The sequence below is a fragment of the Neofelis nebulosa genome, chromosome 14 (genome assembly GCF_028018385.1).
Source record: "Neofelis nebulosa isolate mNeoNeb1 chromosome 14, mNeoNeb1.pri, whole genome shotgun sequence".
NCBI lineage: Eukaryota > Metazoa > Chordata > Mammalia > Carnivora > Felidae > Neofelis > Neofelis nebulosa.
The window spans coordinates 70,608,931-70,622,988 of NC_080795.1; the positions used below are offsets into that span (position 1 = coordinate 70,608,931).

Below are 14,058 nucleotides of genomic sequence, written 5' to 3' on the forward strand. Positions count from 1 at the left end.
TTGGTGTGACCTGTGGTTGGGTACATAGGCCAGTGGTGTTCCCTGGAAACATGGGTAGGCTGAGGCCAGAGAAAGCTGATAGAGTGGAGTGTCCTGGCCTTTCTCAGAAATGAGGGTTCTCTAAGTAAGAGTCCAGATGGTAGTACAACCAGGGGGGTTATCAGCAGTGGCACCTGAATTGCCTGGAGCAGGAAGGGACACAAATATTTAGGTAGCTGCTGGGTTTCTCACAACTAGGAGAATCTCAGCTTATGAAACAAACTGGCAGCTCATTATTGTCCCCGCTGAACAGATGAGGAAACTGAGTCTCAGAGATTACATTGAACCTGTTTAAGCTTACCCAGCCCCAACCTGGGAGAGCCTGGATCCAAATTCAGACCATCTGATGCCATGTCCTGAGCTTTTTCCCTACAGTGAGGATTTGAGAAGCCTGACCTTTTCCACGCCACCCGCCCGCGATTCAGTGTGTTTGGCTTGTTGTCATTATCTAATTACTGGTTTGCTCTGAAGCTTGCCTTCATTTCTGGGCAGCTCCTAGGATAGAGACACATTCAGTAGTGACAATAGATGTCGTTTCTTGGGGTTGAAGAGTGACTCAGAGTGAGAAGATGGGTTCAATAACCCAAGGGGCCTTAGAACCCCTTGAATTTTGACAGCTCACAAACAGAGCACTTATGAAGTGTCAGGCAGAAGGCTGAAGGCCCTCAGCAGGAGCTCGCCCTTCCTTGCGATAATCTTAGGAAGTACACATCATTGTCATATCCATTTACAGATGAAAAGACTGAGGCTTACAGAGATTGACTTGTCAAGCTTGCATAGCCAGAAAGCAGAAGAGCTGGGAATTGACTTGAGGTAGTCTGAGCACTTACTCCTGACTCTGAAAATACTTGTCAAATATTAAGTTGTTCTCAAAGAGGTCCTCCGACCAGCACTGACATCAACCAGCAATGTGTTAGGGATACTGAATCAGAAACTCTGGAGGTGGGGCCCGGCCCTCCGGGGTTGTAGCAGCCTCCCATGTATGCTGATGTACACTCCCATCTGAGAACCCCGTGACTGTGCTGAACTGCTGTGCTCTAAGGGAGAAAGGACTCAGAGTACTGTAGGTGCCAGGTGAACGTAGACTTGGGAAGATGGCTTTCCAGGATGGGCTGTTGTTTTGGATTGTGGACCACACCTGAGGGAATAGAGCAAAGGCAAAAATCTCTCCAGAGAGGGCATTTGATGGGAAGAGAAGGGGGGATGGGGTGACCTCACAGCTACCTTCCAAGAATACAGTGTGTTTGTAGGACACGTGTCATTGATCCACTAAGGATCACTGAAGTCAAGTGACTTGGCCAAGGCCCTGGAACTAGTGACAAGTGATGGGCTCAAAGTCAAGCCCCTGACTCCTTACAGGGCATTCTACCACTGTGTCTCCCCAGAGCATGGTGAGTCATAGACGTTTCAGTAACTCCCTCTGGATCATGAGAAGCTCTTCTCAGTAATGGTCACAACCTTCTCCTGATCACATAACCTGGAGTGAGGGAAGAATAAAAAGGACAGCAGGGCTGGTGGTTCCAGGAGGGAGGAAATATGAAGGGAGGGATTCAGAGAGGGACAGAGAGGAGACAGGGAGACATCATGTTCTGGGAACCCAGGACTACCTCCTCATCTTGGCCATCATCGTCACCATTTACTGGGCTGTAAAATGCTCTAAAGTGGTGCCGCACAAAACAGGGTAGCACAGCTGAACTTGACTTTGATTCCTGGCTTTGCCGGTGACCCTACACAGTTTATTTAACCTCTCAGAGATTGGATCCTCATCTACAAAACGAGAATCCTCAGAATTCTGGCCTCATAGGATTTGAGGGAAATTCTAAGGGAGTTAACGTATGTAAAACCCTTAGCAGATTGCCTGGCTCATAATAGGTGCTCAATAAATGTGCACCAGAGTTGGGAGTGTGGAAATAATTTCCCATTAATTTGCTTCCCAGGGATGGTGGTTAATGTCAGGAAGATATGCAAGTCTGGGCCAGAGCTGAATTCTTTTTTTTTTTTTTTTTATGTTTATTTATATTTGAGAGAGAGAGAGTGTGTGAGCAGGGGAGGGGCAGAAAGGGAAGGAGACACAGAATCGGAAGCAGGCTCCAGGCTCCAAACTGTCAGCACAGAGCCTGATGTGGGGCTCGAACTCACCAACCATAAGATCACGACCTGAGCCGAAGTTGGACGCCCAACCAACCAAGCCACCCAGGCGCCCCTAGAGCTGAATTGTTTCAGAGGATGTAGGGGGGGCTGAGGCTGCTACCAATGGATCACCTTATCTCTTTTTCCAGTACGTAGTGGATGATGAAATAAGAACATCTCTTTGAAAGTTCCCAAGTCATTCCCCTGTCCAGGGTGCTCCCACCCCTCAGTGCAGCCCTGACCCCACTCAGAATGGCCCTTAGGCCCTCTCCTTTCTCTTCCCCTTCCCTCCCTCCCTCGCTCTGGTTCCCTGGACATTGCCATGCAGACTTGCATCCCAGTTTTCAGCAGCAGCTCACGTCTGTCCATAAGAACGCCCACAGCCTACACCAGAACAACGGGGAGAGGGTGTAAGCTGTGGTGGGTCCCGAGAGGCGGGGCAGAGTGCCGGCACCCAGGCCATCTCTAGCATTGAGAGAAGGAGGTTGTATTCTATATAATCTCTCGCTCTACCTCTGCCCATGTGACCAAGATGCTTGAGCTCATTCAGAAAATAATAGGAAAAGCTAACATTTGTTTGAGCAGTTCACTATATGCCAGGCATCAGTCTCAGTGTTTTATGTGTATTTACTCAAATAATGCTCAACATAACCCTCAAGTAGAGCTACTGTTATAATCCCCATTTACAAATGAGAAGATGCAGACACGGAGAGGTTGAGTAACTTGTCCCGGGTCACGCAGCTGGCAAGCAGGATTTAAATGCAAGCATTCTAATGACAGAATTTTCCCTCTTAACCACTATGTGATGCTGCTTCTCCAAAGGGGACAGCAGGCGTTCGTGATAGCAGAAAAGAGGTCTTATTTCTAACATATATTCTGTTGAAATTGTATGAATATGAGTGTTATTATTAACTTGGTTCTTAGAGAAGTGCGTATGGCAAAGGTAGTTTACAAGGATTTTCAAGGGGTCAGAGTTGCTTTGGGATCAACTTTATTCCTGTGGCATAAAGGCCAAGTGAGGTCTGGAAAAAAACACCCTGGGAGTTGTGATCTTGTCAACACACCCCCACCCCCACACCTCTGCCATCAGCAGAATATGAAAATGCCCATCTCAATATGCCTGGAAGGGAACAGAAGTCACCCAAATGGAACATGCAGAAGGTGGGGTGTGTGTTCAGGCCAGGAAGGGGTTGCCCCCTTACAGAGCGCACGGAGAGATTTGAGCCAATGCCTTCATGTTCGCTTGGGTATTTCTCAACATCAGCTAGAAGAGCCAATTCTGATACTGCCATCTTCCACACTCCACCCCAGTACACACTTGTGTCTAGCCGAATGTCTGCTGGACATCTGTCCCTGCGAAAGAGAAGCTCCCTGAAGAACCTAGAGCACAGACTCAGTGTTTTATACTGCCGTAATTTCACGTGTAAAAGAATCACTAGAGACTGTATCGATCAGTTTTGCTGCGTAACAAAGAACCCTGCCCCCAGATCTCGGTGGCTGATAAAAATGAAGATTTATTTTCCATTTACGTCACAAGATGCCCACAGCTCAGCAGTAGTTGTGCTTCAGGCTGTGGGTTGACTAAGGGTCAGTTCCATTGGTCTTCTTGGTCTGTGATTGCACAGGAAGGAGCAGCCCCTATGCGCAGTGTGCTGTTCCAACAGAAGGCAGGAATGCAAGAGACCGACTTTTTAGGTATGCGGTCACCTTACACGTTTGCAGCCATGTGGCCCATAGTCCACAGGCCAGAGCAATTCAGTGAGCCGAATCTGACAGTGGAGTAGGAAAATCGACTGGCCCTGTGGGGCAAGGATGTGAAAGCATAATCCTTTTACAGAAGACTGGTCTGTAATCCAAATTATCACAGGGATTTTTTTTTAAGCATACAATTCAAGGGCCCTTCCTCAGCTATTTTAATTCAGTAGGTCAGGGTAAGTAATAACCAGGAATAATAATAATAAAAATAATAATAGTAATAATAATAAAGATGGGACACCTGGGTGGCTCAGTCAGTTGAGACTCTGCCTCTTGATTTTGACTCAGGTCATGATCTCATGGTTCACAGGTTCGAGCCCTGTGTCGGGTACAGTGCTGACAGCCCAGAGTCTTTTTGGGATTTTCTCTCTCCCTCTTTCTCTGCCCCTCTCCAATTCACACACATGCATGTGTTCTCTTTCTCTCTCTCAAAATAATTAAATAAACTTAAAAAATAATAAGGATTATGACTGATATTGTTTGCCTTTTATGAGTTTTATGAGCCAAAAACTGTGTTAAGTGTGCATGTATGATGTTGTTTAATCCTTATGATCTCCCTTTTATAGGTAAAAAAGAGAAGCTCAGACATGTTCAGAAACTTCCCCAGGTTACACAGCTAGTAAATGGTGGAGCAAGGGTATGGACCTGTGGAGTATAACTCCTGAGCACCCCAAAGTCTTCTTCTGCTTCTCAAATATGCCAATTCTCTCCTGCCTCAGGGCCTTTGCACTTCCTTTCTCCTCAGCTTGAATGAAGTTTTCTCCCATTCATTCACTCATTTCTCAAGTTTCAGTAGAAACATCACTTCCTCAAAGAAGATGCCTGATGGACTCTCTTTGTGGGTCTCCTGGATTTTGTCAGCCTTATATGACCTTCTGTGCTGCGGCAACTCGCTTGATGGGAGCCCAATCTCCTGTGCATCCTCTAGCCTCCTAACACCTCAGGCTGTCTCAGCTCTCCTCAGGGAAAACAGGAGATGGGAAGGGGCCAGCAGATAAGTCTCTCTCTGTTCCTTCTCCTGGATGGGCTCTCCAAGACCCGGTTGTCCCAGATGGCTCATCCATCTGAGCCATCAGCTCTATTTTCTTGCAAGGCTGGTGCCAGCTCTGTAAAACACCACCTTGCATGTGCTTTCCCTTGTTCCTTCACTTCCTCTTGTCCTTTTCTCTTGCTGCCCTAGACTGCCTCGCCCAAGAAAGCATTAGCAAGTGAGATTTACTGCTGGGTTTGCTCTCTTGGGAGCCCAACCTAAGGGACTAAGGTTGACCACCTTAGTTTAGATGATGGGTGGTCATCTAAACTTGACCACCCGTTTTTCTCCCTCCAGTACCATAATCTTGTGTCTCACAGTGTTTTCTAGCACAACTACCCATCATATCTAATATATGTGGTTATGCGGTTATCTGTTTAACAACAACCTCTCTCCCTCCACGGTAAGCTCCATGAGACAAAGATTGCACAGTGTTGATTGCCATTGTGTTGCTTGTACTTAGTGGATGGCCTGCCCATAGCAGCTGCATAAATAATATCCAGAAATGAGTGTGCATGCCTGGGTTTGAATCCTTGTTCTGACTCTGTTACTTTGGCGAGTTACTAAAAATTCCTCAGCTTCGTTTTCCTTCTTTTTGTGGAAAAATGGGACGAGGTACCTACTTCAGACGTTCTGAGAACCAACGCTGGTGGTAAATGTAGATGTTCAATAACTGAAATAATTGCTGATACTATTAGGCAAGGCCAGCCCCCAGCAATCTTTTCCTGTAAGGAGCCAGATCGTAAATATTTTAGGCTTTGTGGAAGAGATGATCCCTGCCACCAATTCAACTCTGTTATTGTGTGAAAACAACCATAGATGATATATAAACAAATGGGTGTGTCTGTGTTCTAATAAAACTTTATTTACAAAAACAGGTGACAGGCCATATTTTGGCCCTCAGGTTGTAGTTTGCTGACCCCTATACTATACGGTCTGAGCAGCGTCAATGTAAAGGCTTGTGCTAAGTCATATCAACCGACTGCAAATATTTCTGAACTTTCTAGGCAAGGCTTCTCCCTTGATTTCTTCTCCGTGTTAAAGATAAGCAATAGTTTCCTGGCAGTGACAGTGTACTTTCAGGGAAACCTTATTCTCGGAGTCTGTATTTGTTTATAATACCTCTCCAACAGGTGTGAGCGGTAAGAGACCTACCGTATATTTTCTCTCCGACTCTTTGTTTCCTGGTAATGGTACACCTTCTGCACGTACACGAAGCTAGTCTGTGGTGAGAAAAATCAGCATTTGGAAGACCGGAACTTCGCTTGTCTCCTAAGAAGAACCTTACTTTTATGGTAAATGTTTTTAAAATATGTTGTTTCCTGCAAGAGATATTAGAGATAGTCTTTTTTTTTTTTAATTTGGTCAAGGCTTGAGAGAAGAGCAGATCTAGCCATCATCTATCTATCTATCTCTATCTATATTGACCCCAATATATCTATATTGATATCGATATCAACATCAATATCGATATTGATATCGATGTAGCTATATATCTAATGGGGTCGAGAGAATAAGACAAGTGTGCTTTAGAGAAAACAGTAGATTTTTTAAGCTTTGTTATGTATCAGGTATGTGAGAGGGGGCCAAGACACCACAGCTGATGGTTCATCAGGAACCACCCACAGGAGAATTGAGGTGCTATTAATAGGAGGAGAGGGAATTACAAATCGGAGCTGGGTGGGGCAGATATGAAGTGGCTGCCATATCTTACCCCTGTGAGCATCAGCGTGCCTCTCTTGTGCTGATGAAAAAAGATGTTGTAAAGGGCACCTTGCCCATTGCCTGGTACAAAATAGAGCTGGACTAAATCTCTCTTTTTTGGTAATTATTAATAAAACAAGACACTCCACAAATCCTACCAAGGGTTAAGCCTACTTGAACTGATCACACGTTTGTTGGATTCTGATGCATATCACCTTGATGTGACATTGCAGACCCACGTTCCGCACATCTTTGTGTTCTCCCATCCTTGGAGTTTCGGTGATGACTCTCCTCATGGTTGCAATGTGGCTGCCTCTGCTCTAAGCATCATGTCTTTTCAGGACATCTTTTCATGCAGGATGAAAGAAAGCAGGTGGCAAAAAGGGCCCCCTCCTTTACTTCCTTTGTGCTGGGGAAGGAAATCTTCTCCAGAAGGCCCCTTGCAAACTTCTCTTTATGTGCCATTGGCCAGAAATGTGTCACTCATCTGACCCTAAACTAATTGCTCCCAAAGGGGGTGTGGTAACCATGATTGGCTGAGAAGAACCATGATTCATCTACCGTGGCTGGAACTAGGAAAGAAGCGGCATGCTCACGGGCAGGGAGAGTCTGTCATATCTTTTTTGTCATTTCCTTCTCACGTCTATTTAGTTGACCAGTTCCTAACTCAGTGCCTGACCTAAAATAGGCACTCAGTATGGTTTTGTTGGGGGACGAGTAAGTAATACGTGAAGAAATAATGACTAGAATGTCCTCTCCTTGCCTTTTCCCCTATTTATTCTTTTTGTTTTCCTTATTTCTCCGAGTCTGAGAGAGGCAGTCCTGGAACTAGTCTTGTCTATGCAGACGACTCTTCCTAAACTTGGTAGCACGGTAAAAGATCAATGTGGTTCATCACACCGTCCATTTTCCGCCTTTGGTATGCGTTGGTCAGTGTGATCAAGGAGAGAACAGGGTAGGGGAGGCTGGTGGTGTAATCAAGGACTGACTGCTCAGCTATGACCAAGCCTGTCCTCAGCAAGACAGGGAACCATCAAAGTCCGATCCCCTTCATTCCTCTCTCTGGGCAATTTCCTATGGGTGTTCAAACTTTTCTATTAGAGTGTCAGTAAAATGACAGCGAGCTGTGGAAAATGTCAAAGAGAAATGGTGTGGAATGCAGCAAGCATCTTGGAAGCATTTGTTATCAAGTATGTAATGAGATAATTATAAACCTCTTTCCACTTAGCTCACAGCCCAAAAGGTCTAATGCACACCCTTCCTATCACTTTTTAAATCTAGTTTGAATGAAGCACTGGGAAATATTTCTTTAAAGAGTGATCATTCTGGATTATTCATGATTTCAGTCTTGTTTCACGCCATTATTGGACCAAGGTGGGGACTTTGTGCTCAATTCTGGCGTATCTCTGGGAAGGAGAGAGGATGACGAGTGGTTCTTCATTCTGGGCGGCATCTGATCTCTATCACTTATTAGCTATGACATACTGGGCAAGTTGCTTAATAGAGCCAAGCCTCAATTTTCTCATCTACAAAATGGGATAATAATTGAGGGTGGTTCTGGTACAGACACTGCACAAAGAAAGGGGTGCAATAAATGCTATCTGTCACATGCTATCGTCATCAGTTTGCCCCTGAAATGACGCGCACGTTTTACAAAGACGGCTGTAGTTGTCATCTTTGAAAACAAGACTATGCCGTTTGGGAAAACCCAAAGTCAGTCCATCCAACAACAGCCAGCCAATTGTTGTGATGCACTATTTGTATTCTTGGCATGGTGCCAGGTGCTGCGGTTAGAATGTGTGAGGTGTGGGGTGGGGGGGCGCTTCATGTTGCTGAGAATGACTCTGACCAGTCAGTTAACGGTGGTTAAAAAATGCCCATCGAATTTGATGCTTATTTTGCAGAAATGAAGGTCTTTGGGTTGAATCATGTCACCCAAAAAGGTCACTTCATATTGAATTGATTCTTAATGGGTTCTGTCTTGCAGTTGGGTGTGAAACCAGGAGCATGTGCTGTGGCAGCATGGAGAAGAGGGATGTCAGGCTTCACTAGACCTGTCCACCCACAAAGCCATTGTCACTTCAGGCAAGCCTCCTCACCATTCCAGGCCTCCTGCTCTCTAACACGAGCATTTAAATACCCACCCACAGCATTTAGATGGTTATTGCAAGTAAAAGATGAAATGATTTCATTGTAATTATTATTATGGTTACTTACTATGGTCTCAGAGGAGAGTTCTTTAAGATGCTGGAACTCTCTTGGGTCCAGGAGCGTGAGAACGATTGTTCTTCTATGACCAATTCTTTCCAACTCTCCACATAAATCCAAACCAAATGCAAAAGGGTATATTTAAAAACATTTCTTACTTGACCACCGGGAGCTCTGAATGGACTAGTGTAGAAGTTTGGGTCCTCTGAGAAGTACACACTAAGACAGGGTTAGATGCCCAAGAGGGTCATTGGAGGAAACACCTGTGAAGAGAAAGAGGGAGGAAGTAGGGGGAGGCAGGGAGAGACTTTAGACCCTGATGTAGGTCTCACACCTGTGAAAGGAGAGGAGGAAGGAAGGAGACCAGGCAGAAAGAGTCTGAAACTGAAGTACATTTCTAAGATCCAGTGTTTGGACAGAGACCAAATTGCCTATGAGAGCAGTTCCGTGTCCCAGAGAAATGAGCCTGGGCTTATACCCTCGTCATGCTTAGTCATTGGCAGGGAGCAGCTTGTGGGAGGTGTGACCTTGGCATGAACACAGTGGCGGATCCAGCACTGGGACATTCAGTCAACTATGTTTCCCATCTCAGGAGACGTGAGCAGTACATTTTCATGGCTACCCAGCAAACTGTGAGACATTTCCTCCTTGAGAACACATCATAAGGACTTTGAAAAACAAACCAGAACATTTGTGATAGTATAGATTTTGCACCCCAAATCAATGTTCCATTCCCTTCTTTGACTTTCACTTCCCCCTCTGTTTCAGCTAGACCAATCATGTTGAAAACCCCCAGGTTTGTAGAGTTCCTCATTTGACAATTAAAAAAATTTTATGTGACTGAGTCACATGCGCTTCCTTTGTTTTATCTTTTCAATGAGTTGTTTTCATTGCTTGGGTTTTCTTTGATTTCATGTTTTTCCTATCTTTACCCATCCACCATCGCCTGTTCTTCATACTGTATTGCTGATGTCTGATGTGGTATTTGTGGAATAAATGGACCAATAATTAGTGAATGGGCTATAAGAGTCAAACCTTCTTCATGTCTGTGAGCTCCTTGGTGTCAGAGTCTTTGTCTTAGGGTGATGACATATAATGGAAAGGCCATAGGTTTTGTTCTATGATTAGACACAAATCAGCTGTGTGATCTTGGGCAAATCGCACCACCTATGTGAGCCCAGCTTTCTTTTTTTGACTAATCAAGCCAATAATAGTATCTATCTCGTTGAAATGTAAATGACAGGGTGATAATAAATGTAAAGTTCTGGGCACAGTGTCCAGCACATTGGAGATGCTGAACAAATGACAGGTAATGAACGAATAATGTGTAACACATAATGTAATACATAATACATAACTCATTAGACTTTGCTCCTTTCCCCGCCCTCCTGAAAGTCCCCTGTCCATATCTAGTCACAAAGGATCCAGGCAAGGACAGGTAGATGGATAAAGGGTTGGGACATAGCAGCAAACGGGCCAGTGTTGAGCACTTACTGTGTGTGCAGCTACTGGGCTAATCGCTGTGAGACAGGTGGAGATGACTGAGGTGTACTCCACGTCCTCAAAGAGGTGGCATTTCAACATGGCATTACGTGTTTGAAGGTATTGATGGATGGACACCTGGGGTGCAAGACAGCATCATTATAGGATGAATAGGAATAGTGTTTTGGAAAATGTTGAGCAGACTGGGATGTGGGGAAACAGAGGGAAAGACGTAGCTCGAAAGTTAGTTGAGAGGGGAATCCAACATGGCAGAGAAGTAGGGGGACCCCAAGTTCCCTCGTCCCTCAAACACAGTAGCATTGAGGCCAGAGGACTTGGAATTCCAAGAGTCCGGACTTCAGAGTGACAGAGACGTCTCCAGGAGCCCATGGGGACAACCTGGTGGGCCAATAGTGTGTGATTGGGAACTGGGAGAGAGAAAACGGGCATAGGCACCACCCGTAGGAAGAGGAGAGATTCCCTTCTGCAGACAGAGGGAAGAGAAAGAGAGGTTGTGCAAGTGTAGGACTGTATTTGGACAAGTGAAAAACCACAAACTGGGGGTCAGGAAAAAAACAAAACGGAGAAAGAGCCAATCTCTAACTGCAAGCTTTCTCCCGATTGGGGCCCCAGCTGCCCTGTGTGTGCACCTGCGGAGGAGGGGAGCCAGCCCCGGGCTCAGTACCTAGCTCAGAGGTGCAGTCCGCAGTGGGAGAAAGCGATCTCCTCCCTGGAGTGCTGTGGGAAGAAGGTATATATTCATTCAAAGGACAAAAGACCCTGCCTGCGCTCGCCAGCCAGAAGGCCATTTATCTGTGGGGTGGAACAGCACTTCCCAGGAACTGGGTGGGATGCGGGGAGCGGGACCCTTTAAGACATTTGGGTCTGAATCCCAGATGAGGAGCCCCAGGAAGAGTGCAGGAGACTAAGGAGGGGGTGGGGAAAAAACCCCGGCCGCTGGAGCCTGCGGCACTGTGAGGACAGCCTGAACAGAGTGGTTTGGGACACATGGTCCTGGGAGGAGAGACTGGGGTCTTGACATTTTTCTCCCCATCACCAGCAAGGTGGGGCTTCAGGGAACAACAGCAGGGGCACAGTGGAGGGGGACCCCCTCCCCATGCCTGGGAACTATGTATCTACCTGAGATTGACACTGACCAATCAGACAGCCCCTCCTCCAGACCAGAGCTGCCACTGGATCCAAAGCACCCAGCGGGTTTGCATTTTCTGATTTAATTCTTGGACAATTCCTATTATACATATATGTACATATATATACTTTTTCCCCCCTTCCCTCCTCTAGTCTGGTTATTCTGGTTGCGGGGCGTTGTTTTGTTGGTTTGTTTAAGCAAACATATTTAATCTATTCTCTTTACACCTGTTCTATATCTCCTTCTTTATTTTCCTCCCTCCCTCTCTCTCTCTTTCTCTCTCTCTCTGTATTAAGACATATAGTTGCAATGTCTGGTCAGTTTTCTTTTCTTTTCTTTTTCCCCATCCCTGTCATTTCTCTCTTTGTATGGGATAAGGCCTCTTGCCCACCACCACCACCCCCAATTTTTTTTCACTCTTTTTTTCTTTTTTTTTTTTTTTAATTTTTTTTTCCAGGGCTACTTTGATGAACACATCAAAGCACACCTGGTGGAGGGTCCAAAACATCACTACAAGCACGGAGATAAAGCAACCAGTCACAACAACAGAGAGCACGGAACACACTCCGAAAACCACCTCCTGAGGGGCCGAGCCCTAGGCAGTGCATGACCCCTCTTTAATATAGTAGTGCTCGCAGGTACGGGACACATAACAAGCTTTTAAAACACATAAGGGACAGAAAAGTAGCCAAAATGATGACAAGGAAGAATTCTCCTCAAAAGAAATTCCGGGAAGAAATGACAGGTAAAGAATGGCTCAAAACAGATATAAACAATATATCTGATCAAGAATTTAGAGTAACCGTCACAGAAAGTTAGTTGGGATCAAACCCATGAGGACTCTGAATGTCCAGCCAAGGAAACTGGATTTGATTCTGTAGCCACTGGTATGTCAATAAAGGCTCTTGAAGAGATAAGTGGAATGACCCAGCTAGCAACTAGAAGGACAAAGTGAGAGTGAACACCTGAAAATGGCACGTCCAAATAACCCCAAAGCAGTGAGTCCCCATCTATGGGCTGGTTCACACACCTTTGTCAATTGCTTATTTGTCAATAAATAATGTCTTTATTTTCATTTTCAACCAATGCAGGGAATCTCTAATAATGAACCACTGGGCCTTGGCATCATTTTCACATAGGAGGGTGAAGGTTTTAATCCCTGTTGTAAGTGAGTTGACCTCAGTAGAGGGTACAGAGATCACCTTTGTTTACCAAGTCATATTTTTTCAATCAGCCCGCATTTTCTGAGCTCGTTGCAAGTCAGGCACTGCGCTGAGGGCCAGGGTGTAAGGGCGAGGGCACCTGCCTGTTCTCGGCAGTCTTCTCATTTGTTGGGAGAGGGACACAGGCACGCACGTGACTGTGAGCCAAGAATGGAACTGACGGTAAGTGACATGGAAATCTGGTAAGGAAAACAGAGAAATAGAGGCTGGGGTAGAGGAGAAGTTCTTCTTAGAGGCAATGGGGCTTCAACTTGAAATTCATTCAGGGGGTTCCAAGTGGCGGCTTCGAGGGGAAGCCCAGAATATTAGGAAGACAGTGTTATATAGAGTATGAGAGTGAACCTTCTGGAGTCTGTCTGGGCAGTGCAGATCCTGAACCCACTTCCTAGCTGTGTGACAGTCAACTAGAACAAGTCATTCTTGGTGCTCCAGTCTCCTCACCTGTAAAATGGCAAAACAGGGGGGAACACTCATAGGGCTGTTAAAAATGTAGAGCAGAGGTCAGCAGAGTTTTCCTGTAAAGGACCAGATAGCAACTATGTGAGGGTTTGCCGGCCATATGGTCTCTGTTGCAGCTACTGCACTCTGTGGGCAGATTTGTGTCTCTCCAAAACTCATGTGTTGCGACCTTGCCGCCCCCCCCCCTCCAATGTGATGGCATTTGGAATTGAGGTCATTGGAAGGTAATTAGGTTTAGAGGAGGTCGTGCGGGTGGAGCCCCTACAATGGGATTAGTGTCCCTAAAGGATGAGAGAGAGACTAGATCTATCTCTGCTCTTTACCTTTTGGGGACACAATGAATAGACAGCTGTCTGTGAAACAGGAAGAGGGTTCTCACTAGACAGTGGATCTGGCAGCACCTTGATCTTGAACTTCTGGGCTCCAGAACTGTAAGAAATATATATATATATTTGTTTGAGCCACCTGGTCTACGGTATGTTGTTATGGCAGCCTGATATCCCTATGGTGGAAGGTATTATAAATTTGTTTTAATGTTTTTATTTATTTTTGAGACAGAGAGAGACAGAGAATGAGCAAGGGAGGGGCAGAGAGAGGGGGAGACACAGAACCGGAAGCAGGCTCCAGGCTCTGAGCTGTCAGCACAGAGCCCGACGCAGGGCTCGAACTCACGGAGTGTGAGATCATGACCTGAGCTGAAGTCGGATGCTTCACCGACTGGGCCACCCAGGCATCCCTGGAAAGTATTATAATAGGTGAATGAATGCTGTATGTTAAGGAGATTTTATTTATGGATCCTGAAATTTGATTTCATAACCTTTTTATGTGTCACAAAACACCGTTATTGTTTTGATTTCCCCAAATTATTTTAAAATGTA

The 14,058-nt window shown here is 45.6% G+C and overlaps 1 long non-coding RNA gene across 1 annotated transcript in view; it reads left to right on the forward strand.

Annotated features, from left to right (window-relative positions):
• Positions 1 to 14,058, forward strand: part of LOC131494627 (uncharacterized) — a 371,492-nt gene that overhangs the window by 340,408 nt on the left and 17,026 nt on the right. Inside the window, exons 18-21 of the long non-coding RNA XR_009253501.1 lie at positions 6,088 to 6,249; positions 8,646 to 11,099; positions 11,409 to 11,563; positions 11,956 to 12,883. This is a non-coding gene — a long non-coding RNA (uncharacterized LOC131494627). The remainder of the gene's footprint in view (positions 1 to 6,087; positions 6,250 to 8,645; positions 11,100 to 11,408; positions 11,564 to 11,955; positions 12,884 to 14,058) is intronic.